Genomic DNA, 25,367 nt, shown 5'->3' with positions numbered 1-25,367 from the left:
CCCTGTGTTCTGACTCCTGGATGCCCCCACATTACCCTGTCTCGTTGGAGTGTGGGTCACTGCTGTTATTTCCCTCCCAAGTTACAAGAGCCATAAAATTATTCTCCAAAGGGAAACGATTGCAGCAGATGCCACCTCCCCAATTCCCTCAAGTTCCAGACATGGATGTGATCAATGGCATAAACAAACAAGCGCATCAGCGCTCCAGCGTCTGCTGTGAACAAGGACAAGTAATCTTAATTAAGGTATTGTCCCAAAACTTTCTAAAATATGGAGAGCTTGCACTCTCAGTCTTAATAAAGTGCCTCAAATGAAGAACTAATTTATATTTAACAAGGCATTTACTGGATGTTAGTCAACTAAGGATTGATTTATCTAAAAACAAAAAAGTGGAGAGTTATAGCTGTCTCATCAGCTTACAACTGTCAAATTCTAATAAAAGTTTTAGTCTAATAAAAGTAATCAACCTAGTGTTAGCAGGCACTATACATTTTGCTAAAATGCTAATGATCATCAGCAAGGAGGATTGTATGTCATGGGGTTTAAAGATTCATTTTATTTATTCACTCTGAAGATTCATCTCCTATCCATCCAATGCATTCAGTTGCTCAGACTATCTTACAATGATTATAATACAACTACTGTATCCTGTAATCAAACAATTTAAAACAAAGTAATATAAAAATGTAAACAAGCTCAGCCAATAAAAGACTATACAAAACACCATCTGCCTAGCAATACAAAAGCTTACCAGAACAGAAAAGCTTTCAATAATAGGCAGAAAACGGCAAGGGAGGGTGTGAAGCAAACCTTATGGAATATGGTGTCCATTGGGTGCAGCCACCAAGAAGGTCCTATCTCTTGTCCCAGACAAGCATTCCTCCAGGTCAGGCAGGATACAAAAAAGGCCTCTCCAATGGAGATTAGGGAGGAGACAGGTTATTTAAGATGAGTTGGCCCCTGAATTTTCCTGGACCCAACCATTTAGAGCTTTGTAATCACCATCACTTGTGGCCAGAAACAAATTGGCAAGTAGTTGCAGGATCCCATGCTCAAACACCCGCTAACATCCTCTTTGCCACCTTCTGGACTGACGGAAGCATCCAAAGACTCTTCAAAGGTAGCCCTGTATATAAAGCATTGGACTTACCCAGTCTGGTTATATCTAAGATCTTTGCTGAATGTCAGAATTCAGAAAAGAATAGAATGAAAGTAGAGAAGGAGAAATAAAGAAATAAGGAAATGTGTTTAAGTTAAATGGAAAAGTAAAATTTTGCTAAGAGAAGGGTTGGAAGTCAGGTCACTTACATGGGTGTGGGTGTAGGGTAAGTTTATAGGTACGTATGGTATAGTTATGTGGGTACCTTTTGTTAAGAGGGTAAGGTATGGTATTGTATTTGATTAAAGAAGAAGAAGAAGAAGAAGAGGAGGAGGAGTTTGGATTTGATATCCCGCTTTATCACTACCCGAAGGAGTCTCAAAGCGGTTAATATTCTCCTTTCCCTTCCCTTCCTGATGTCTTGAATAGTATTGTAATGAATAATGTTGTATGTATGTCTTGTATGTTTTACATGTTAATAATTTTTTTTAAAAAAAAAAAGAATGTCAGGTGAAGAAATAGGAGTACCTCTGCTGATGGCGTTCAATGAGGTCTTCAACTGGCTTGTAATGTTTTCTTGAGGCATTACAATATGCAGCCCTTATTGCAAAATTTTATTTGGAAGGGAGCAGTTGTCCTGTTGGAGCAAACCATCCTTGAAAAAAATAAGACATAAGCAGAATAACATGGTAGAATCCTGAGATGGAATGAACTCTGATCACTTCAGACTGGAGTGCAGATAGGAAATTACCTCTTTTGAATACTCTCTTGCATCTTTTTTTTAAAAAATGCCAAACTCACATCAATGCCAGTTGAATGCTGGGACATAAAAAAGTGAAGTGGATAAGACAACTCCCCACCCCAATTTTCTAGTTGCAGGGAGATTTTTAATTTAACACAAAAGAATAGTTTTTTTTAATAAAAATTCCGCTCTAGATTCTACCACCACATTCTAATGCATGGGAATGACAAGCTTAAGTTTCCATGTATAACTGGGTAATATTTGTAGGACTAATTTAATTGTGTGTTTCCCCATTTCCCTAAGCTGTCCTTCTCTCCAGACTTGCTGAGAAAGCACCTGGGGAAAGGGTCATGCTGTTCACTTCGGTGGACAAATTTCTTAAACAAACAGAGAGATACTTAACCACAAACAGACTCCAGGAAGAGAAGTATCTTCCTGCCAGGGTGGGAAGCTAGAGAGTGAGTTCAGTGTCCCTGGGTGTTTACAATTCCAGCTGCCCTGACTATGAATTGCTTATTTTTGGACAATAGGGCACAGACACTATAATTTGGTGTGTGATCATTGACACACCCTCTCCTTTGTCTTCCTTTCAAAGCCAATATCTCAGGCCCAGATGGGTTAATACATAATGCAGACATGCAAGTAATTGGCTGCCTTTGTATAGCAGTCAGTCATAGCTCGCTGTCCCTCTGATCCACTATTAGTGGCCATGCAAACACTCCTTCCACCTAATTAAGCACAGCTTTGAAAATACCCTTCCCAATGATGTTCCAGTCCCAAGCTAGTGATTCACATATGAGCCCCTACCTGTTAAACCTGCAATCTCACTCTCTTCTGGGATAGAACATCCCTGCCCGCCCCCAGGTGACCCAGCTGCTTGCTGGGGATGCTTAGGACCTAAAGGGAGTGGGGAGTGATAAATGATCTTTAGAATAGTCTGTATTAAAGAGTTGGAAATGGGATGTTAATAAACCCCAAGCCACTAATTTAGAGAACACATGCTCTCCAGGCTAAACCAGTGCCCTGAAACAATGGCCAATGATAAACATGGCCTTTGCCAAGCAACTGTCTTTTCAAAGACAGCTTTTGTGCATTTGTGTACCTATGCATTGTAAGTCCAGCTAATTGTTTGCCCTGTATATACCACTCACCTGGTGTAACATGTAGGTCTATTTTACTTAGGTGCTATCCTGGGAAAGCCTGGCTTGCCTTTCTGCCAATAACCTGAGATTTTTATAACTAAGTGTAGTGTTACTTGCTAGTATGGTGTAAAGAGCTTGTCTGAACTGGAAAGATTCAGGTTCAAATCCCCACTCAGCTATGAAGCTCCCTGGGTGATTTTGAGCAGGTCATCATCTCTCAGCCAAATCTACCTTAAAAAGTAGTTGTGAGGATCCAGTTAGCAGGGGAAAGAACCATGTACACCACTCTGAGCTTGAAGGAAATGTGGATATAATTTAAAGAAAATGAAATGAATAAAAGTGTTCTTGAACCACTGACTACCCTTTGATCCCAGCAGAAAATATATTTGTATTGCCAATCTGTTATATTGATTAGGATTCTGGCATGTATAAAATATATGGTGATTTTTTTTTCAGAATTATGGTCATGAGAACATTATCTCAATATATTCCAACTTATCATGCCCAACACCTGCTCATCTAATGCAAGCAGAAATGATGAATTTGAACCACCAGTGTATCAGGCTCCTTTATATTTTGCTCATCTGCTAGCCATGTGTGCTGACGTCTCCAAGCGCTGCCCCAAGGACACCCTGAATAAAAGCGAACACTCCATACTCCTTTATTAGGGATTATCAAAAAATAAGAGGGGAAATTTGAATTTTGCTGACTCTGGACTAGGGCATAAGAGTGAAAGCTGAATTTGGTTTAATTACAAAGAGGATAATTGCCACATTAGGAGTCCTTTAATAATGTTTCATGTTACTGTTCTTTGCAGCAGGTATAATTTCATACACCAGCTAGGGTATCAAATGCCCTGCAAATATTTGTGCAAACTCTGCTTTAATTGTATCTTCTCAATTGGATGGACATAGTCCCTCTATCCAATCAGGACAATCTCAGCTCTTTATTTTCACATGGTATTTGAACAGAGATAATGTTGCCCTCATCATTTCAGCCTACTCATTGTGCCTAATAACATTAAAACTTAGCACTTCCCATGCATTATTGTGTTGGAATCCTTACAACAACCTTGTAAGGTAGGTCAGTATTATCTCCATACTGCAGGTGGGGTGAAGGACCAAGCCCACCAAGTAAATTCATGGCAGAGGTGAGATTAAATCAGGTATTTGGTGTTTCAGAGAGGCTCTTTTCGGCTTTATGCTATTTCATCCACTAATAAAATTCAAAATATGCCTACTGTAATATAGTTTTGAGACTCTAATTTATTACTTAGTTGAATACATAATCTCATTAATCAGATGCTACTTTTTGGTGAAAGAAAAATCTAACTTGAACATTGGCCATTTCAAGACTCTCTCTCCAGCAGTTTTAAGTAACCACTTTTCCTGAGGCTAGTGGTAGATACACAGGCAAAGTAGTACTTCAGAAAGAACACAACCTTATAAAGCACCTCGGAGATTAGCAGTTTTAACATGGTATCAGCTTTCATAGGATTCCATTCAGCATTTATCCTGTTGTGAGTTTGGGGCGTGGGTAGCCTGTAAGCCTGAGTCCCTTCTAATTCCTGAGTTAGCACCTGGAACCCCTGGAGTTTTGCAACTCTCAGAGATTGTGGTGGCATGCAACAATACTATATACTGCCCTGTGATCCTCAGATGAAGAGTGGTATGTCTATCAAAGCAAGCAATCCTTCCCTGTAATGAATGTGCTGCTGCAAGATTCTTGCTGTTTTTGGAGAGCTGTTAAGAACGTAAGACTGGATTAGGCCAAAGGCCCATCCAGTCCAGCATTCTGTTCTCAGTTGCCAAACAGATGCCTGTGGGAAACCCACAAGCAGGAGCTGAGGGTTGCCCTGCTCTTTCGACTTTTGAATCCTAACAACTGGTATTCATTCAGAGGCATACTGCCTCCAACAGCAATATCTTGTATCCTTGTAGCACTGTTCCCTTGGAAGCTTCATTTCTGCTTTAGCACATGTAAATGTGCTAAAAACAGACAAACATGAGAAGGAAGAAGAGCAAGGTAGTCAACATGGTGCTATTTAGATGTGGACTGCAGTTCCCACCATCCCTGACAATTGGCCTGCTGACACAGGGTTGATGGGAGTTGTATTCTAAAATATCTAGAGGGCAGCAGATGTGTCTTCCATGATCCTCACATTCTTTGCCCTGTGTCTGATCTTCAGCTTTAGTCAAACACCACCTGGATGACAAAGCCTTCTAAGCTTTAGGTGTTTGCCTGCCATCACTAGCTTTTTACTCTTGTTTGTTTATTATATATATTTGTACTTTTTTAAAAAAAAATTTGCAATGCATAGAACAGTTTTCAACAAATGTTGGGGGAGCTTAATAAAATCCACAAGCACCACCCCTAGATTCTCCTCAGTTTTAACCAAATCATCTTCCCTGTCATCTTCTAAGGGAGCAGTCACAAACAATCCAGGAATGACCTCACCTTGTCATTTGAGCACTGCAAACATTAAAATAATAAATAAGAAAACAAAATTTATTCAAAACAATGAAAGCAGACAGTTTTAAACCAGCAGTTTGATTAAAAACAGCAATAGAAAGACTAAATTTAAATATTAAGAACATGTTACCTTTTAAAAAGTGTTTAGCAGTCATGTATGCTACAACAGCAGCAAGAATACTCATCGCAAAGTATTGGAAGACACAAGATCTACCCACCTTGGAAGAATGGCAGATGAAGGTGATAGATTATACGGGACTGGCAGAGATTACTGTCAGAATCCGAGACCAGGGGAGAGAGACAGCGGAAGAAGATTGGAAGAAATTCAAGGACAATCTTAAGAAATACTGCAAAATTAATGAATGTTAGAATGACGTTGGCTTAGAAAATATGTGGTTTCCAGCTGTAATGGATAAGTAAAAAAGAAAAGAGAGACTAAAAATTAAATGAAGAATAAGGGAAAGGATTTGCTGAATTAACAAATTAAGAATTGGAATACAGAAAGGGGAGGTATGAGGAAGTCGGGGAAGTAAGTTATAAGAAAAAAAGGGACTGAAATTATACTTGTTTTTATTTTTGTTTTGTTTTGTTTTTATAAAATGTTTGAAACTTTAATAAAAATCTTTTTTAAAAAAAGTGTTTAGCAGTCATCCAAAGATTACAAGAGAAGGGACCAAGTGGATCTCTGCAGAGGGTATTCCACAATAATGCTCCCAAGCTGTTTATTAATCTCCGCACATTTTCTGTTAGTGGCCGTACATCCTGTCATTCAGGGTGTTTTCTCCCTCTGAGAAGCAAGGTTTGTACTTCTAAAGGTTGCTAATGATTACAGAGAAAACAAGGCATGTTGAAGACCCTTGGAAAACCTGATCCTAAATCTGTGTGTTTTTCTCATTTGAAAGTCAGTCTTGACCTGCTATATCTTGGAGTGGATGGGGGATTTGCAGATAATGTCCTACTGTCTCATTCATCAGCAGATCCCAGCTGAAAGTCCTTCCCACATGGGCAGCAGCAGGAGGAAGCACGCCAGTATCATTATTCTGCATTAATAGAAGGGCCGGTCTCCTGCTGTAGCATTTTCCTCTGTTGCCAATTCACATCTCCTTCAATCTTCCCTGACTAGTTCTGTTTTAACATGGACAATCCTGCTTGAAACGTCTTCACAATTGAAAGCATTTCATTTATTTGTTTTATAAACAGAACTCTCACTTGCAAAATTGCCTATATGATCTATACTAAGCAGTCACTACATACCAGTATGTATAAATATTCAAACAGATGACTTTTCAGACAGCTGAGCAGATAACAGTCAACAGAGGAAGAGACTACGGGGTCTCCCTAAGGATATGCTAATAGTTTGGTCTGAAAGGGATTTACATTCCAAGCATAGCCACTTGAAGTACAGAGCTTTGTATTTCAGTCATTTGTCCATGTACATTTTTGTCACTCACCGTTATTCAGGACTTTGCCAGTGTTTGGCCAGGAAGCACCTTTTCTGTTCTTGCCAGTGGTTAACTAGCATAGGGAAACATTTCCATTTAATACTTACCTTTTTAAGTCAGCTGTGTGCTCCCATTCCAGATACTTAATAACCAGCAACATAAAAAGTACCAACTACAGGTGACGGTTGATCCCAGTTCCACCATTTTCTTCCTTTTTTCTCATTTTCCTAGTTTACAAAGTTTTAGTTTCCAACCTGATGCATTAGCTATGATAGCCAACATTATGGCAATGAATTCCTTAAGCCTGTGTTATGTACACTGACAGGTATTGGTTCTCTGTGGTTTTCAGCAGGGATCTTTCCCAGTCCTACCATGGATTGAAGACTTTGGGCAGGCAAGGATTTTACTCAGTCAATGAGATATAATCACTCAGGTTTTTTTACCACCCACGCCAGCTTAATGGAGTGACCTGTCCTGATCTGCATTGCTCTCTTGGTCATTTGTTTTTTTTAGTGAGTTCCATATTTTTTCACTTCAGCTGGAATTATGGAATTCTAGAAAGAGAATTCAGGTTTCACTGTTTAAAAAGAATGCATATGTTGTAGCATGTAAGTAGGGCAATAATTATGCTTAGCCTGCCAAGCAGCATGTGCATGTGTAGGAGAAAGTAGTCTGTACCCCACAACTTAGATACAAACCTGATTATAATGCTCATTAATACTAGAAGTGATTGACTGAGCAACAGTTATGCATCTCCTTCCATCCTGGCTATTGTCATGCTTCTCTCCCTCCACTTTATCAGAGCTTTTAAAACATTGTTTGTACCTAGAGTCAAGAAAGAAAGGCACTGTTTGCATCTCTATTTTTTCATCCCTCATAGATCATTTAAGCGCTCTTCCCTTTATGTTAAACTCCTCAGCAAAAGATAGCAGTGTTGGAAATACTGTATGGGGAATGCAAAGGATAATGTTTGCATGCTTCAAGGAACTGAGTGGAAATGCACTAAAGCAGGCATGGCCGAAGCATGCAGGAGAAATTTGCTTGATAGCAAGCCAATTATGACAATATAAAAATAGTCTGATTATATGTCAGTTTCATATGGTTTACAAAAAATGTGGGGAACCACAGATATTCATATTTTGTGTCAGTAATGCATTCTTTGCATTGGCTTCTAGTACGTTTCCGTGCATAATTCAAAGTATTGGTGCTGACCTTTAAAGCCCTAAACGACCTCGGCCCAGTATATCTGAAGGAGCATCACCACCCCCATCGCCAGCCTTCTGGCGGGTCCTTCACTGCAAGAAGTGAGGTTATGGGGAACCAGGCAGAGGGCCTTTTCGGTAGTGGCACCCACCCTGTGGAACGCCCTCCTGTCAGATGTCAAGGAAATAACTATCTGACTTTTAGAAGTCATCTGAAGGCAGCCCTTGTTTAGGGAAGTGTTGGGAGCCGCCCAGAGTCGGTGGGGTATAAATAATAAATTCATCATCATCATCATCATCATCATTAATTTCTCTTTGTTAGCTCCATTGATTTATTCTTCCCACTAACAAGATGCAGTCCCATCTGACCCTAGGCTTTGGGAAGAAATGTAGCAGATAAGAAGTGGCAGCACTATCAGTGTGTGCTGGAGGAAGCAGCATGTGTGAGTAAAGAAGATTTAGGAGCTGGGGTATCAGTGACATTTCATAACTATTTCAACTATTCAGAAATGTTTAAAAGGTCATTTCGCAAAGCCTAGGGTCAGATGGGACTGCATGTTGTTAGTGTGAGAGCTGCTTCCTCCATGTGTGGTCTGATGCTGCTGTGCAGGAGGAATGCCCATCTTCAGGCCAGAAGGTTGGCCCTTTGAGACTCTGAAGTTCTCTCAAGGAAGTGGAACCTGGAGGAGATGGTCCAGAGTCAGAGCTCAGAGGACCTCAGTGTGCTCCCAACTTTTATCAGAGAAAGTTGCTCACTCAGAGCTGTCTGGCATTGAGAGGAGGTGGGGAGGCGAATGGCTTGCAATGAGCAGAAGGCAACTGAATGGCAGTCACTGAAAACAAATGCCCTTGCTGCTAGTACATGGTGAAGAAACTATAAACACAAGAGATACTTATGGTTGGTGGTAAACTGTTCTTTGAATTTCAGAGGCAGAGAATCTGTACAGTGGTACCTCGGGTTACAGACGCTTCAGGTTGCAAACTCTGCTAATCATGACGTAGTTGCTCCAGGTTAAGAACTTTGCCCCAAGATAAGAACAGAAATTGTGTGGCAGCAGCAGCAGGAGATCCCATTAGCAAAAGCGCACCTCAGGTTAAGAACCGTTTCAGGTTAAGAATGGACCGCTGGAACAAATTAAGTTCTTAACCCAGGGTACCACTGTATATCTATCTATAAAGTCAAAAGCAGCTTGGGATAATATGTTTGGACACATTACGATGACAGAGAGAGAAATGAAGTATTAAAGAATGGAGGACTTAAGATTTGCAGGAGAATAATAGTTTTGCCAATTTCCTTCCAAAATCAGATAAACTTGACAAAGGGGTGGGGGAACTCTTAAGAAAAAAGCAAACAGGGTCTTTGAAATTTCTATATATTGACTTTGGGATACTGAAGTGAGAACAGTATACACATACTTGTATTCCCATTTCTTTCAAGGTAGCATGGTGCTCAGCCTGCCAAAAAGACTGCTTCTTCCTCTAGCTATTGAATTCTTTAGGGGAAGAAGCAGTCCTTTAAGTATGTGAAGAGGAGACTTCCGGTCGGCGCCAGCGTCTAATGGCGGTCCTTGCTTCGAGCTCTGAAGCAGGACTGCTCCGCGAGTTCGGGTCTTACCCGCTACGGCGAGCGGGGGACCCCTAAAATCACAGGCGCTGAAGCCTGTGAACAAGGAGATTCGGTGGGCACCTTTGCGCCCCCCGGTACTGCGAAAGAGCCTTTTTAAAGGCTCCGGAGCGGCATCGGGTGTGAGCGCGGTGCTGAGAATCGCTACCCAGCCCGCGGAGCGAAGCCGCGTCGCCATTGACGGAGAGCGCCGATTCCTTCCTGAAAATTACAGATTGACAACAACACCCGTGAGTAAGAACAAGGGAACAAAGATTTGATGGGACTTTAAATTGGAACATTTGGCTGAAAGCGGGAAAGGCAAAAATTAAGGAAGTCTGCCTCCCGGAACTGCATGACAAATCAAGCAACGAGAAAGCAAGCTGTTTTTAAAAGAAAATACCTTTTACCTTGCTAAACCTGACATCGGAAGTGGGCTTCCCCCCCATCGGGCAGGAGAAGGGGGGAGAAAAATTGGACTATAAATCTGCCTTAAATTACTTTGTAAAGGGAACCTCGCACTGCCGAATCCTCTGGCCAGGCTGCCTGAACAGCGAGCGCCTGGAAAGTGAGCTGTCAAACAGACGGAAGACACAAAGTAAGACTTTTATCGGACATAAAATAACGGGACTTTAGTGGATACAAATTCTGGTGGATATAAATTGCTACTTCTTTTCTACATCTTTGATTGAGACAAAGTAAAGGGTCCAAAGTGAGACTTTTGGAACTTTGTTTTGCTGCATGCTAAGTTTTCTTCTGTTTATTTCCTATGGATACAATTTACCCCCTCTAGGGGACAAGAAGGGATACAGTTCTATTAAGGAAGAAAGAGTGGGATTTTCCACTTGTAAACTTTTCCTGTGAGAACGACCTTGGCTATGAGCACTCCAGTGGAGGAAATATCAACAAGATCAAAAACAAAGCTAGCACAAAAGAAAAGAGGCTCCACATCAGGAGTACCAGCTGCACAGGAAAAAGCAACATCAGCATCAATGGAATCTATGACACAGGCACTGATTAAAATAAATCAATCTTTGGAGGCTCTGACAAAGCAGTCTACAGAGAACTCAAAGAAATTGACAGATTTGACAGCAAGGTTGGATTTGAACACGACACAATATCATCTAACACAGATTCTATAAATAGATTAATACAAGAAAGCACAGAAACAAGGAAAATTGCTGAGAGTGCCAAGAGTACTGCTGAGGAGACAAGGGAAAAATTCGTGCCAATTGTGAAAAAGGTAAATGAACATGATGCAACTTTGGCCTTAATGGAACTGGAGAGAAAAGGTAAAAATCTGAAGCTAAGACTGGTACCTGAAGAAGAAGGGGACAACCTCGGCGAATTTCTCACAGAGAATTTTCAAGAATTCTGGCAGGAAGACTTGGAAGGAGAGGAAGAGGAATTTGTAATAACTACAGCCTTCCGGCTCGGCAGGAGACAAGGGAAAAAACCAAGGGACTGTTTAATCACTTTGAGATCCAAGGAAGAGAGAGATAAAATATTGAACCTACACTTTCAGAAGGCACTGGTTATTAAAAACTCTCAGATACAGATCTTTAAAGATATTCCTAGATATATTTTGGAGGTAAGAACCTACTTCAAAAATCTAGTGGACCTGCTGAAAGAAAACAACATCCCATTCAGGTGGGAATTCCCACAAGGATTGTCCTTTAACTTTAAGGGGAGGAAGATTAAAATAAAAACAATTCAGGATAAAGAACACTTTTTGGAGAGATATTTTGAGGATTTACAAAAAGGAACTGTGAGCGGGAGAGAACCAACTGACATTGCAAACCTATCATTTGGATTAAACCCAGCACCGACTGACGAGGAACAAGAACTTGGAGCAGTCGGTGGAAAAGACACCCAGTAACAAAAATGTCTCTGAAACTTCTGAGTTGGAATTGTAATGGCCTTAACCTTCCCAGAAAAAGAAACCAAGTTTTTCACATACTAAGGAAAGAACAATTAGATCTAATATGCTTGCAAGAAACTCATATTGCCAGGACACACAGGAAGCTTTTGACAAACAAGAGATTGGGACTGGAATTTATTTCATCAGATAAGGTTAAGAAAAGAGGGGTGGTGATTTATGCAAAAGAAAATCTGGCACCAAAAATGATATTCAAAGATGAACAAGGAAGATACCTGGCAGTGGAAATTCAAATTCAAGGAGAAAAATTTTTGATAGTAGGAGTTTATGCACCCAATGAAGGGAAGGCTGAATTCTTCAAGAAGTTGCATGAGACTTTAATGGACTTTATGGACTATAAAATTGCAATGATGGGAGACATGAATGGAGTCGTCTCCACAAATATGGATAAGGCACAGAGGCTTGTAATTTCTAAGGAAGGGAGACTACCAAAGACTTTTTTTGAGATGACTGACACCATGGACTTGATTGACATTTGGAGAACGAGGAACCCTCTGGAAAGAGAGGGAACCTTCTTCTCTGAAGCAAAAATGACATGGACCAGAATTGATCAAATTTGGATTTCTAGCAACCTGGCACCAAGAGTTAAAAAAACAGAAATCTGCCCAAAAACCTGCTCCGACCATAATGCAGTAAAGATGGAGATGAAACTAACAACAGCTGGAACCTTTAGATGGAGAATGAATGACACTCTATTTAGAGATGAAGAAATTTACAAAAGGGTGCCATTCAGAATATGCAATTAGGGAAATCACCTGGACCAGATGGTTTGACTGCGAGATACTACAAAGCACTGAAGGAATGGTTAATACAACCATTGAAGGAAGTATGCAATCAAATTTTGGAGGGGAAAAAGGCTCCCGAATCGTGGAAAGAAGCATTTATCTCACTTATACCGAAAACAGAGGTTGGGAAAAATCAAGTGAAGAACTACCGCCCAATATCACTACTAAATGTGGATTACAAAATATTTGCAGACATTTTAGCAAAGAGATTTAAGAGAGTATTGGTAGAGGAGATTCACAAGGACCAAACAGGCTTTCTCCCAGGGAGACACATGTCAGACAATGTGAGGAACATTATAGATATTTTGGAGCTGTTGGAGGTGGATATTAACAAAAAGGCAGTTTTGATCTTTGTGGACGCGGAGAAAGCCTTTGACAACATTTCTTGGAATTTTATGAAGAGGAATCTCCAAGGGATGGGGGTAGGCCAAGGTTTTGAAAACGGTATAGGTGCAGTATATTCTGAACAAAGAGCTAAACTAATTGTGAACAGTGTGGTGATGGATGAAATACCAATAGAAAAAGGTACACGACAGGGATGCCCAATATCCCCCTTACTATTTATATCTGTCCTGGAGGTTTTGCTATATATGATTAGAAAGGACCAGCTGGTTAAAGGAATACAGGTCGGAGCTAAACAATACAAATTAAGGGCATTTGCAGATGACTTAGTGTTAACTTTGCAACAGCCAGAAGCTAGTACCTAAAGAGTTTTAGAATTAATTGAGATATTTGGGCAGGTAGCAGGATTTAAATTAAACAAACAGAAAACAAAGGTGTTGGAAAAAAATTTAACAATTGAAGAAAAAGATAGGTTTCAGAGTGAAACTGGTTTGGAAATAACAAAAAAGGTCAAATACCTGGGGGTGAATTTAACATCTAAGAATGTGAATTTATTTAAAGACAACTATGAAAAATGTTGGTTAGAAGTAAAGAAGGATCTAGATATATGGTCTAGGTTGAGACTTTCCTTGTTAGGCCGAATTGCTGTTATCAAGATGAATGTATTGCCGAGAATGCTGTTTTTGTTCCAGACGCTGCAGATCCTGGACAAGATGGACTGTTTCAAGAAGTGGCAGAAAGATATATCTAAATTTGTCTGGCAGGGCAAAAAGCCCAGAATAAAATTCAAGATTTTAACTGATGCAAAAGATAGAGGGGGCTTTGCCCTGCCAGACTTAAGACTTTATTACGAATCAGCAGCATTCTGCTGGTTGAAGCAATGGCTACTTCTTGAGGATACAGACATTTTGGATCTGGAAGGGTATGACAATAACTTTGGCTGGCATGCATATCTATGGTACGACAAGGCAAAGGTGTACAAAAGTTTTAAAAACCATATTGTTAGGAAAGCATTGTACAACGTTTGGAACCGATACAAAGATTTGTTTGAAAGTAAAACCCCCAGGTGGTTGTCACCAATGGAAGCTAAGGCAGTGAAAAAACTTAACATGGACTCTAATTGGCCAAAATATTGTGAAATTTTAGAACAAGATGGTGAAAAGTTGAAGCTTCAAAGTTATGAGAAGCTAAAGTATAAAGTTCGAGATTGGTTACATTATCATCAGATAAATGAGACATTTAAACAAGACAGGAAACTTGGTTTTCAGAAGGAGAGGTCAAAGTTAGAAACAGAATTGTTAGAACCCAATACTAAGAATCTATCTAGAATGTATAATTTGCTGCTGAAATGGAACACACAGGATGAAACGGTGAAATCAGTTATGATTAAATGGGCACAGGACATTGGTCATGATATTATGTTTGCTGACTGGGAACAGTTATGGACCACCGGTGTTAAATTCACGGCATGTAATGCCTTGAAAGAGAATATAATGAAAATGATCTACAGGTGGTACATGACCCCAGTCAAGCTTGCAAAGATCTATCATCTGCCCAATAATAACTGCTGGAAATGTAAGGAATCTGAAGGAACTTTTTACCACCTTTGGTGGACCTGCCCAAAGATTAAGGCCTACTGGGAAATGATCTATAACGAAATTAAGAAAGTCCTTAAGTGGACATTTGTAAAGAAACCGGAGGCTTTTCTCCTGGGCATGGTCGGCCAACTGGTACCAAAGAAGGATAGGACATTCTTTATGTATGCAACTACAGCAGCAAGAATCCTGTTGGCAAAGTATTGGAAGATGCAAGAACTACCTACTCTGGAAGAATGGCAGACGAAGGTGACGGAATATATGGGACTGGCAGAGATGACCGGCAGAATCCACGACCAGAGGAAAGAGACAGTGGAGGAGGACTGGGGAAAATTTAAAGTATATCTTAAAAATTGTTGCAAAATTGTGGACTGATAAGATGTTAAGGGGTAAGAAACAGAGAATTACAGCTGTAAATGTTAATCTTAAGAAAATCTAAAAAAGAGTTAATTAGAAAAATTGATTTAAGGGTTGCTAAAAAATGGTAAAACAAGGATGCAGTGAAAGGGAGGTATGGGGAAGTCAAATTTTATTTGTATGTATTTGTTTTTTGAGATATATGTGTTTTCTGTTGTTTTGTTTGTTGTATGTTGTATGTTCTGAAAATCATTAAAAATTATTATAAAAAAAATAAGTATGTGAAGAGGAGACTTAATAATGTAAAAAAAAAACAACCCACAAAAACTTACAGATTTTTCAAGCCTTCTGCGTGGGGGAATACAGAAAGAATTCAGTAGAGCAGTGCTAAAGTGGGCCTGGCCTAAGAGCATGTGAGTGATATGCTTCATGTAAAGCAAACTACAATAGTTTAAAAGAAGCCTGAACTCCTACTAGAAATAAATATTAATGTGTTGGTTTCCTCAAAGTAAATATGTCTGTATGGGGTGGGGCCCTGGATTGTAGAATTAACAGCTTGAAGGTTGTCACATCTCTAAAGTCTAGATATAGAAAAACCCTGTAAAGTAGGAACAAAAACACAGTCAGAGAATAGTGTATGGTCATCAGAGTACTTGGACCTTGTACAGTAATCTGATTCCTATGTCCTGAGATAACTTCCAATGGCTAAAATTACCCATTATTCTACCCTTGGAATCTATTGGATGCCCTGTTATGTTACAAATGCATAGCAAAAGTGGTGGATCTGTATTGGGTAGCGAGGAGTAGACATTTACTCTGTCAAAATTTGGTGTGATCCCTCCTGATGATGTACTGTATTTGCTTTCCATTTTATGAATCCAGGGCAATTCCTCCACTAGACTTGGGGACAGGTACTGTTTTCATTTTTCATCTTGTAGAATATAGTGCAGTTTGCTCCCAGCTGCAACTTCCTTGTGATCTGTGCTAACAGTTGGAGACCGCATTTCATTTTTGATAATAGGTCACCCATCTTCCTTGGTTGCAAATGCATATCACTGCATGAGTTGATTAGATTGTCTGGAAGTATTAATTCCCCCCAAAGTCTTGCCTCCATATCCATTAGCTACTCGGCTGTGTGGCTAACAATTCCAGAGAGCACCTTCAGAGACACTTCATTACCATGCAAATGGAGACTGGCTCCTTTCTATGCAACGTAGCCCTAGCTAGAGGATTACACTATAGCTTTAAGGAGAGCATATGCAGAACACAAATTATTGCAGTCATCAATATTTATACAGCTGCTAAAGTTCATATCTGACAGGAACAGCTTCTACCACAACGACTCGTAAAAGCGAGAGAGATACACTGAGACTGAGAGGTACCATGCTCACAATTAGGAGCCCCATAATCAAAGTATTTCTGTGCTGTTGAAATAAATTGGAATTGGGCTGCTGGTGGGGATCTTTTCTAGCACTAGTTAGTCTCCGGGGGGTAAACTTTGGCCACGAAGGATGGTGTCCCTTTCTTATCTATCAGATTGAAGAGCAGCATGCAAGTGGTTGACACTTGCAGATCTCTATAAGAGTGTATTGTCATGCATGGTGAAATATATACTTGATTGCATTCATGTGCCTTGATATTGTGTCAGGGCTAAAATTTATCAGTATTGTATCCCTTGGAGTCTGTTTATGTTCTGTGTTAACACACGTCAATTTGCAGCTGGGTTTAGGAGGATTGTGGTCACTTCCAACTCTATGATTCTATGATTCTATGAAAGGAGTTGGGATTTTACCTGCAGAAACCTAGTTTGATCTCTCCTGATTGACCATGGATCTAGCAGCTGAAGTACAGAGGAGCAGCATCACACAAAAGAGGGTTCTCAAAGGGGGTATCTAGGCTGTGGAACTCTGCCTCATCAGATTTGATAAATTACTTCCTCAAGTATCATCTTAAGATAACCATGTTTAGCCCCCTAAATTTGACTTTTAATTTTTGCAGTTAACTTTTCTTAATTATGGAGTTTTTATATGTTGCTGCTGTTCTAGAGATTTGATGGTTTTATTATCCATGTTAACTGAAGCTCACCCACTTAAATGGCTTTAAAAGATGGTTAGATAATTTCCAAATCAGAATTATATTTGCACCACCTGTAGGGTTTAGCCAAGGGTGTCTGCTTCAATATTGTTTTAACAGGTTTTGTATTGTTATATTGTAATTCATCCTGGGACTTTATGGGGAACGGCAGTAAACAAAATAAACAAGCAAACATGGGAATATTTCAAAACATTGTCTTGAATGCATTTGTGCATAGGAATGGGACTCCAGGGTGTGATTCTAACCCCACTCATCTGAGAGTAATCCATATGGAATTCAGTAGGACTTAATTCTGAGTAGACAAGGTTAGAATATCACTGTTAGTGTCTTATAAAATGCAAAGGTGTCAGTATTTCAGAGCCATGCTTCTTATTTTCATTGTGGAGGGATTGTGCATGTCCAATTTCATAAAAATGAATTATAGTTTTTATTTAAAATGTGCTTAAAAACTGTATCCTAGTAAAGATACAAGTAAGATCACATTATATTCAAAAAATGCTGGCAGATGTTCTTGGCTTTCACTTCGGCTTTTAACAAAATTAAACCTACTAACGTATGGGGACCAAGGCCATATTCACACATCTTTCCAAAGCATATTCTTTATATCTTTTAAAATAAATCTGTTGCATAAATTTGCCATGGCAAGCTTGGTGCAATCCTTTAATATTTTTTTCCATTGGGAATAACAGTCTAGGTTAGACCCACATTGTACTCAAATAGTTTTAATTCTGTCCATAGTTGGGACAGGAAGCTCAGTTCGCAAAATGTGAAAAGGGTTATAACTTGGGGGAAGTAATGCTGTGTGCTTGCCACTTTGAGAGCCAGTGTGGTGTAGTGGTTAAGAGCAGTGGACTCGTAATCTGGTGAACTGGGTTCGTGTCCCCGCTCCTCCACATGCAGCTGCTGGGTGACCTTGGGCTAGTCACACTTCTCTGAAGTCTCTCAGCCCCACTCACCTCACAGAGTGTTTGTTGTTGGGGAGGAAGGGAAAGGTGAATGTTAGCCGCTTTGAGACTCCTTAAAGGGAGTGAAAGGCAGGATTTCAAATCCAAACTCTTCTCTTCTTCTTCTTTTCCAGTTGGTGAAACTGGTACCTGAAATAAATTAGTCTTTCTACTCATTTCTACGTTCTACTCCAACTATCCAGCTCTTCACTTTTAAACAATTTGTTCCTCCAAATGCCCTCACCCCCTTTAGAAGAAACCCTGAGTGTGCAATTGTGGAATAAATGAGATTCTTCTATATTTTCTTCCTGTAATTTCTCTTTGTCTCAGAATGCTCTCTATTGGATAAATTCCAAAATCTTGCTTCATTCTGTGTATCTGAAAGCTAGCCCTGATTTCCAATGGAGTCTTTGTTAGCTTGTCTCATGCAAATCAGTGCCCTGTGTACTTCAAAGGCCTCTCAAGATGAGGAATTCTTCACACTACTCTATGATTCTTACTGACTGGGAAGGCCCAGATTACCTAATTGATGGCTTTGTTCTTGATAGCTTAGAGACATCCCACTGATCTGAGCAGCCTCATAACCACACCTTTCAGAAAATGGATATTAGTTTGATTTGAAGTCTGTTGTCCTCACTAAGAGACCTTCATGTTTTAATTAATTTCTTCCTCTTTAAGAGATTAGGATCCTTATCCCATACAATTCTGGGAATTTAACAAGTCTTTTTCTTCCTTCACACATAATTCCACAGCATTATCCTTGGGCTAGCACAGTCCCTCCTCCCACATGCTCACATTTCCTCCTGTGTTTCATGGTTGTCAGCAAATCATTGCTTTCAAATTGGGTAAACTATGGCTTGCTTAAACCTTAATTTGCTTGGTTTGGAAGGAACAGCAAACCATGGTTTTCTGAGAAACAGGAAGCATAGGAGTGAATTAGAATATGTAAGGGGAGGGTGGGGGGATCGTGCATGTCCAGGTCTTACTCATGCAATGGCAAACCATGATTTGGTGTTTCATATGAACCATGTCATGGGTATAGTCGGGGGTGGCAGATTTCCCCCTCCCCCCACTCGATCAAGTAAAGCAATAGAAATACTTAACTAACTGTCCAATCATGTCAGTTCCGCCCCCAACCAAGTCCTGCCCCCCAACAAAAATCCTAGCTACTCCCGTGAACCATGCCTTTGCCTTTTGTGTTATCTCATATGACCCATGCTGTGCTTCTAGTGTATATGTTCATGTTATTTGCATTATTTTTCTGGGCAATGTCTTACTGCTCTGGTTTGTTACAAATGTTTTGATTGTTTAGGTGTCAAATGTAATTCTAAGGTTTCACTCTCTGAGCCTCAGAAGACCTCTGGATTTTCTGCTACTAAATTAATGGATGGAGGTATTGGTAAAAGAAAAGCTGGCTGGACTTTGAGTTCAAACAATGAGAAGAGCACAGATTTCTGTAACCAAATTAGTTATTCTCCCTCTATATCTCAACACTTTGCCCGCTTCTTTGGATTTTAAACACTGGGTGGGCTGCTGCTAGCAAATAACACAGCATTAAGGATTGATTGAAACAAGGACTGTGTACACACCATGCATTTAAAGCACACACAAACCTCAAAGATCCTGGGAACTGTAGTTGTTGAGGGTACTAGGAATTGTAACTTGGGAGGGGGTAAACTACAGTTCCCATGATACGTCTTTTGGGGAGTTTGTGCTTTAAATGTCTGATGTGTGTGCAGGCTTAGTTAATCATTGTATATTAATATCACCCAAAGGGCAAAGACTTTGCTCTGGGTCGGATGTAAATGAGCCAGCCTGAGCATTAGACCTGTGTGCTCACCCCTTCCCTCTAGTTCTCTTTCATATGCCACTTGCTGTGGTCATTTAAAAACCCAAAACAGAAGAGTCCATGTGGTGTTGTGACTAGAGTGTCAGAGTAGGGCCTGGCACACCAGGATTTAAATCCCCACTTAGCCATGAAGCTCACTGGATGACCTTGGGCCAGTCACTGCCTCTCAGCCTAACCTACCCCACAGAGTTGTTGCTGGGAGTAAATGAATGGGGGAGAACCAAGTACTCCACCTTGTTTCTTGGATAAAAAGATGGGGTTATAAATGCAGTAAATAAATAAAAAAATCAGTCCCCTTCTCCGCAGAGGGGAAAGTGTGTGAGCCCCAGGTGCACTGTAGGGCTTATTTATGTAGTGGGAAACTGGTTTCCTGTTACCTCTGAACTGAGCCTTAGAGGAATAGAAGGACAACTCTACCAGATTGATTTTGGACTTATGACAGTCGCACCAAAATCTCTTTCATATGTATATGAGATCATAGAGTAAACAGTTAATATAGAAAACTGCATTACATAGAAATGTTCTAAAACACATAGGTCCTAAAGAGAGAGAGATTGCACATATCACATCAATTAAGCACGCACATATATAAATCATAACGAATATTGTGGCACTTTTAAAAACTAGCAGATTTATTGTGGTATGAGCTTTCGTGGACTAGAGCCCAGTCCTCTGGAGGATATAAATTATCAAGAGCCTTCTTATGCATGCACATGCAGACCACTTCCATGCAAATATTTTAACATGTGTAAGCGCCCAGAAAGATAGCTGGCTTGCAACATTAAAAGTACCCCTCTTTTCCTTTCAGTCAAATATATAGAGAGAGAGATCATACACAAGCTTTCCCACGTGCATCTGGATGCAATATGTGCAGATGCCTTTGACACATCTGAGCGAATGGCCTGGCAAATTTCCGAGAGTGCAAAAGATGGAGAAAATGATAAGTCAACTGTCAATCTTTAAAATTTTAATGAAGTGAAAATACTGCCTGAACCAGCATGTGAGGAGGAGAGAGACCTCCTTCAGTTTGAACAGATTTAAAAAAAAACTCAGGGGGATCAAAGAGGATTAGCACTCCCAATGCTAACACTACTTCTTGGAGTGATGTTTGGGAAAAGACTATGTAAACCATCTGACAAGAGAAGCTAACCTCCTTTTGGAAAGCCCTGAGCAAACAAATACTAATCACAGAATAAAGGGACAATTAGCGGTGATGTCTCCTGTAATAAATCTACTAACAAGAATACAACCTTCTGGCCATTCACAGCCAGATCCCCAGCCTTGCTGTTTGCTGAGCAGATTAATTGGGACAAATCGGGCAGCTTATTGCAAGGGACAAGCACATTTCTTTGTCTGTCTTGACACAAGGAAGCCAAACCTGCCTGGAATTGTATTTCCAGCTTGATCAACGGGGCATCTGCTCTAACGATTGCTCCAGTTCCAATGTCCGTAAGTGGCACCTAATTTCCTCATAAAAGATGCCTCTGCTAGAATAATTGAAAACTAACAGTCAATTTCAAAAGAAGGACACAGCTAGTCCTGTTGTGACTCACACAGTCATCCTCCAACTTTGGCTTTCTGCGTAAATTATATGGCATGGAGTGCACCTGATGTAAATTACGGACTTAAATCCATTAAGTGTCACTTTTGATTCACATCTGTAAGGGGAATCGACCCCTTATGCCAAGCCATGTTTGCTCTTGAAATGCTTCAGCTCTGATTTTGAGGTGACATTTGGTGCGTATGTAATGAGAATTTTTGAAGTGGTCCCATGATCATATATACATTGAAGAGTTATGTTGGGTTTGGGTATTCCTCAACATAACTTTTCTGGGAACAATGCCATGAGTGACATCCTCAGTTCCTGCTGGGTCTGCATACAAGATTATCCATTGAGAAATTATAAGGATATTATGTTCAGACATAACATGGCTGAAGCTCAGTGGAAGATAATCTGTTTTTCATGCAGAAGGTCCCAGGTCAAATCCCCAGAATCTCTAGGTAGGGCTAGGACAGAAACCTGTGTAAAATTTTGGAGAGCTGCTGCCAGTCGGTGTAGGCACTACTGAGCTAAATGGACTAGCAGGCTGACTCAGGGTAAGGCAGCTTCTTGCGTTATAAGTTCCTATGTTCTTTTCAATGTAGTATTACCATTCTCAGGTTTCCATTCTCAACTTTCTCTTAATCCAGCCCAATCAACCATGGGCCAATCCTCAGATGAATGCACAGAAATCTTCTTGGTCAAATCTTAGCCAGAGCTGTTATGTTTAAGGAACTTGGGAGCATAGGAAGTTCCCTTATATGAGATCAGATTAATGGTCTTGACTAATATTGTCTTCTCTGTGGTTCTTCAGGGCAGGGTCTCAGGCAGAGAGTCTTTCTCATCTTCTGATATCTGAGATCCTTTTCACTTGGAGATGTGGGGGCTTGAAACTGGGACTACTTTGCGTGTAAATTGTGTGCTTTACCATTGAGTTGTGGTTCTGCCTAAAGAGCCTTAGAGTATATAAGAGAGGGAGTTCATTGTAAATCAAAGTGAAGCTGCAAAAATTGGCTATATGCAAAATTATTTAATTTCTTAATTTATCAGCATAGAAGCCTGGTGTATCCTTAAAGAATACAGCCTTACACACCCCTATGGCCATGATCTTGCACAAAGTCAGGTGCATGCAGCCTGTGCTTCTGTACTCTTGAATCTGTGGGTTTGGACAATAATCAAACAGTGGGTTTAGAAGAGAAGAACCCTCCAGCTGGGTTCCCTGCCCCCCCCCCGGGTCAGAATATCAGGTAAGGAAGCAGTTAACCTCCACATTTTTTTAATGCCAACCAATGTTGCAGTGTTGTGTGTGTGTGAGCCTTGGATCTATATGGCACACATGCTAATACTACATTGTTGTAGCATTGCACTACAGAGAAGCAGATTCCCTCATGTCTTCTGAACCAGGCAAGGGAGCTCTCCAGCAATATCAGCAGTCAGAATACCCAGTGCTGAGCAGGAACTGTCCAGGAGTACAATAGACTAGGAGTAGGACTATGAACCTATTGCATCAGTAGCTTCCATACAGCAGCTGAAAATCCAAGTACCTCAGGTTAAGAACTTAATTCGCTTTGGAGGTCCGTTCTTCACCTGAAACTGTTCTTAACCTGAGGTACCACTTTAGCTAATGGGGCTTCTTGCTGCCACCACGCGATTTCTGTTCTCACCCTGAAGCAAAGTTCTTAACCCGAGGTACTATTTCTGGGTTAGCGGAGTCTGTAACCTAAAGCGTCTGTAACCTGAAGTGTCTGTAACCCGAGGTACCACTGTACTCAGCCTGGTTATTCCCTGCTGGCCTGGCCCCCACCTTGAAGTACTAGTGAAAGCTTGATCCTGACTGTGCTTATGATAATGATTCATGTTGATTGTGGGGATTCGAGAACTGTAGGATGAATCCAGTGGAAGCATATCAGATCTACTGCATTTCAGTAAGATCTTTGGGATCGCCTCAAGGTGCCCTAGCTATGGTGTTGTATGGTTTATTTATATGTTCCTTTTGGGCTCAAAGGCCCTCAAAGCATGAACAACAGTAATGCATATTAACAACTTGGGACCAGTTTATCTACAAGATTGCCTTACCCCACATGTGCCCACTAACCTACCCAGAGGCTTAGAAAGTTGAGGTAATTTTAATCTGTTTTAGTATTTTAACTTCTGCATGTTTTAGAGTATGGTTGTGATTCCCCCCTCCCTTGCTTTATCTTTCTGTAAACCGCATTGAGGCTTTTTACATTCAAGCGGTATATAACTTTCATGAAATAAATAAATAATATCAATGCAAAAAAAAGATGCAGTAAAATTACAAGACATGCAATAAATAAAACAATATGAAATAGTTTTAAAATTCAGACATGAACGTTAACTATATGATGATATCCTTCCATTCTCCTTTGCTTCTTTGCAGGAGCAAAGGTATCATTAGAACTACCTGAGACACCATGTTAGATGTTAGGCTGTCCCAGGTCATCTGGTCCTGGTTCATGCTGGGACTGATGCTGATGGCCTGAGGACGTCTCATGATAATCCAGCTATAGGAGCTTGGCAGGTCCCAATGCTTCCGCACTGCCACTCAGGAGTGGGTCTCAGGAGGTGGCTCAGTGGTGCTTTAGGGCATAATATTCAACATCACAGATTAATCATGTCTTAAAACCCTTTAAATGCACTTTTGAGTTAGGGTGGCTTAAGAATGTAGTTTCCATTCTTTTGCTGCATATTTGTGTGTGAGGATTGTACACTATGTTAACTATAATGAATATTGCGGCACAGGAAGGAAAAGTGTCAACGTTGTTTAACTGAGGATAAAAGGTGTGTTCTTTGTCCATGTCATTTAAGCTCCAGGTGCAGAGTTTTGTGAATGTGTCATATTTGGGGCTTTCCACTGTTTCATGTAGGAGACAAGATTCATTGCAACTGGGTACAAGGCACCAAGGCAGCTCCATATCGCATAAGGTTCTCTCTTCGGCCTGCATCAGGGTTTGGAACAAGTAGCCATCATTGGACTCGCATCACCTCTGGCTGTTGCCCATGCAGGCTGGTGCTGAGAAGAGTTGGCAGTCCAGCAACATGCTTCTTGTTTCATGGTGATTTATATGTATTCATCTAGATCATTTACTCAGAGTGAACACTACTCTTGGACTTGTCTTTAATGTCATCTTTCCATTCTGACAGATGCAATTCTGACAGTTAACTGACAGCATATTTATCTATTTGTTTTGGCTCTTTATATCCCACCACCTCAAGAAATGTTTGATGCTGCTTGCAACAGTTTGCTCCTGCTTGACTCCTTTAACCTTCATATTACAGTCACCAAGCCACCATTTGGCTTAGTGTGTTGTCAGAACCCAATAATGTGGTTAAACTCTGTCCTCCTTAACCTGTAGCCAAGAACAAAACTGCTGCAATCTCTTTCTGAGAGCCAGCATTTGCACTAAACCATAGTTTTTGCCTTAGCATTACACACAAACATGTCCAGTGTAGCTAGTATAGTACTGAGCTAGATGAACCAATGGTTTCATTGGGAATGAGTCAGTGTCCTTTCTTCCTAGTCGTGGTCCAGATCCTTAAGGAGGAGCTATTGGTGATGGAGCATGTGTGTTGTATACAGAAGATTCCTAGTTCACTATCTCCAATAGCGCTAGGAAATAACCTTCTCTGAAACACAACAGATGCATTATCAGTAGATGATCCAGAGCTAAAAGAGGCTATAGTCTGACTTGGTATAAAGCTATTTCCTTATCCTTATGTTGTGACTTGGCAACATGGAGGAATTCCTTCCAAGTATATAGTTGGCGCAGCTGAAATATTAAATACACTTCCTTTGTTGCCTTCCATTTCATTTACATGTATTTTCACATTGTTGGCTACAACTTAATACTTGTTTGCCACCAACATTTATGACCAGACATTATACAAAGCAGAAAAGTCACATAGAGTCCTTTGGAGTAAAAGTATTTTTTTATAAAGCTTTTTCTAAGAACTGGGGGTTTCTAGCCTCACTGAGAGAAGCCTTCAATTTCCTGCTTGTCTTATATACATTGGAAGCAATTTCTTCCAAGTTGTTGTCTGTGAACTTGATTGCTTAAGAATCCAGCCCAATAGGCTCTGTTTGAATAGCATTAACCAGAATACACGTTAAGATGCTACAAGTAATCTGGATAAACAGTGATAAGACAAAAGAAAATAAGCATTATGCATGCTAAGCACAAATAAATGAAACTTATTTG

General features: G+C 40.3%; 1 long non-coding RNA gene across 5 annotated transcripts in view; it reads left to right on the top strand.

The window, feature by feature from the left end:
• LOC309358263 overlaps positions 1–25,367 on the top strand; it is a 73,959-nt gene that overhangs the window by 38,506 nt on the left and 10,086 nt on the right. For 4 of the 5 annotated variants that reach the window (XR_014163376.1, XR_014163377.1, XR_014163378.1 and 1 more), the window contains exon 4: positions 20,416–24,224. The exons of the other annotated variant lie outside the window; for it this stretch is intronic. This is a non-coding gene — a long non-coding RNA (uncharacterized lncRNA). The remainder of the gene's footprint in view (positions 1–20,415; positions 24,225–25,367) is intronic. 5 annotated transcript variants of the gene reach the window in all.

Source organism: Podarcis melisellensis, assembly GCF_964234715.1.
Source record: "Podarcis melisellensis genome assembly, chromosome: 15".
In the NCBI taxonomy this organism is placed as follows: Eukaryota; Metazoa; Chordata; class Lepidosauria; order Squamata; family Lacertidae; genus Podarcis; species Podarcis melisellensis.
This window is presented reverse-complemented; position numbering and strand designations above follow the sequence as displayed.